The sequence below is a fragment of the Pteropus vampyrus genome, unplaced genomic scaffold, assembly GCF_000151845.1.
Source record: "Pteropus vampyrus isolate Shadow unplaced genomic scaffold, Pvam_2.0 Scaffold262, whole genome shotgun sequence".
Classification (NCBI taxonomy): domain Eukaryota; kingdom Metazoa; phylum Chordata; class Mammalia; order Chiroptera; family Pteropodidae; genus Pteropus; species Pteropus vampyrus.
In genome coordinates this window covers 1,390,103-1,392,836 of record NW_011889043.1, presented here as the reverse complement: position 1 = coordinate 1,392,836, position 2,734 = coordinate 1,390,103, and the positions used below count along the sequence as shown (strand labels likewise).

Genomic DNA, 2,734 nt, shown 5'->3' with positions numbered 1-2,734 from the left:
CATCATTTGTAGAAAATACTGTTCTATTCTTATTGAATTTTCTTCTTGCCTACATCGCAGCTTAAGAGCAAATAAATACAGCTTCGAAGAATAAATATTACAAAAGCCAAATTCAACTGCAAACTGGATTTCTTTATTTAACATCCTCTATTTCTTTGTTTTTCATGAGGGAAGTGCGGAAAATTCTTTCCAATTATGTGTGTTTCAGGATGTATGTGAAGGGAGGAGGTAAAGAGTACCAGTGTAAAAAGTAGTAATTTCATAAAAAAATTTTTTCCAGGATGTAATTTCACACAGAACAAAGCTGAATAAGAAAAAAAGCGGAGAAATGCAAGTACTGAATAACATCGACAACCAGGGTATCAAAAGTTTGAGTAAGGAGAGGAGAAAGACATTAGAAACATATCAGCAGCTGTTTTATCTCTTACAGGTGAGAACAATTTAATTCGCTATGAGTTTTGGATAAATGTGTTCCATGTTTGTGGCTTACAATGGATTTTTCCTCATGCTAAAGCTGTAATAGCCTACATGTTTTGAGCACCTACTACATACCAAATGCCCAAATGCTATTCAAGGTTCTTCAGTTACATTATCTCATTCAGTTCTTACTACAACCTTGGGAACCATTGGAAAATAATAATTGTTTTTCCCTATATCAGAAAACTGAGACACAGCCAGTCAATAGTAAAGCAAGGGTGTTGAGACCCAAACAGTTTGACTTGAGAGCTCATGGTCTTCATGACTATATTATACTAATTATCTGCACAAATGGTATAAATCTAATAATAACATAAGCAGATGCTGTCAGCCACGAAAAAATTAGAGTAACTATGTTAAAAACAGATGTTTAACAGAATTAGCCTGCCCTTCTTTTGAGAAAAGAGCCAGAGTTCAGATTAGGGAAATAGGGTGTCTTTTTCATTTCATTATTTTCATGGCATTACTATGATCTAAATGAACAGTAATTTTCCGTTGCTTCCAGAGTACAGGCGAGAACTGATAAGTTGAACTGGTCATGGTTAGACTCTGGTGGACCAGTTGCTGTTTTGTTTGACCATTGATTCACCTTATCTGTTCTACCACACAGTCCAAAAGGAAACTGAGTAAGCGACAGTGATAGATATAAACAAAGCTTCCCCTTCAGCAGGAAAACTTTCCCAGAAGAGATGCATTAGCAGTTCCTCCTTGAAGGTCAGGTGTCCCTATGTGTGGGGAGTGGTGATTCCTGAATGTGTGCTTGAGGATGTCAGTGGCATTAGGTGTACAGAGAACATTTTAGCCACACCATAACTGAGGTGTGGCTAGCCTCATTGAGTGAAGAGATGTTGATTTTGGTAGAGCTGAGAATTCTCTGGAATAATACATTGGAAAACAGGTGTAATGCTTCAGAGGACCATGATGTGGCAGCATAGAAGGAAAAATGTTAAAACTTAGAATTGTCCATGGAATCCACTCCTTAATACTAGCAACCTTTCCAGAAAAAAAAAGCTGGGGGGTGGTCTCATACTTGGCAGGCAAAGTTTGTTTTGTTTTGTTTTGTTTTGTTTTTGTCTGCCTAAATTAGATCAATAATTATCCACCAGTTGGAAATTTAATCTTAAGACATTTATCGTTTTTGACATCCATGAACTTCCAAGTGTATGAAGCTTCTTTAATAGAATCTGTGTCACAAAGAAAGTGAAAATTCAGTCATTGGCCTAAGACTTGTATTGTTCACACTGTTATATTAAGTGGAGGCTCATTAATGGAAAGGAGAAAAGGCACAAGAGCAGGTTTAGAATAATTTCACCAAATTTTAATCCCCTCAAAGAATCCAAAACAAAGAGTCCCAGGATACAGCCATTTACTTGTACCAAGTGAAGGGTCCCTTATAATCATTTATTTTTCTTCACTTTTTCTTCTCTCTTCTTTGGAGACATTAGCCCAAGATCTACGAAGGAATTGTAGAATGGCAAATGGTCTGGATTCCTTCGGCCTTTGGATTATGCCTTGGCAAGAATTTGTAGCCAAAGTAACAGTCAGCTAGTACAGATTTTGCTTTGGGTTTGTTTCTTCAGTGTGAGCCTAAGTTTAAAGTTCTTAGGCCAGCTGAGAGGAATGATGAGTGGGCTGCTTTAGCTTTAGAGTAAGTTTCCTTTCTCATACTCTCGCTTCGTGTGGAAAAAGAATCACTACAGAGCTCTAAAGAAAAAGTTGTCCTGAGCTGTTTATTCATAAAATTTCAGCCAAGATTTACTTTCAAGCTTAGGTACTTTATGAGTACTTTATAATCTAAGTAGTAAAGTAAACTAGAATTTTGATTTTCTTAAAAACATAAAAGCCAAACTGCTTGAGAAGAGTTGTCCCCTGGTGTCCATGAGGGATTCGTCCCAGGACCCCCTCAGATACCAAAATTCACAGGTGCTCAAGTCCCTTATATAAAATGGTGTAGTATTATCACCATTATTCTCTCTCGCAGAATACTGCTCTTTACCTTCATAGGACACATTGCAATTTCATTAAGCACATCTTCCCATATACTTTAAATTATCTCTAGGTTACTTATAACACCTAATACAATGTACATAGTTGTTACTGTTAGCGTTTAGGAAATAAGGACAAGAAAAAAATCTGTACATGTTCAGAATAGGTACAGCCTAACTACATGGTACACATCAGCAACGACGTAACTTTTTCCCGAATATTTTTGATCTGTGAGTGGTTGAATCCATAGATGGAGAACCTGAGGATACAG

General features: G+C 36.9%; 1 protein-coding gene across 1 annotated transcript in view; it reads left to right on the top strand.

Annotated features, from left to right (window-relative positions):
- The window catches only part of IQGAP2 (IQ motif containing GTPase activating protein 2), a 266,860-nt gene that overhangs the window by 228,393 nt on the left and 35,733 nt on the right, over positions 1-2,734 (top strand). The gene's annotated exons all lie outside the window — the stretch shown is intronic.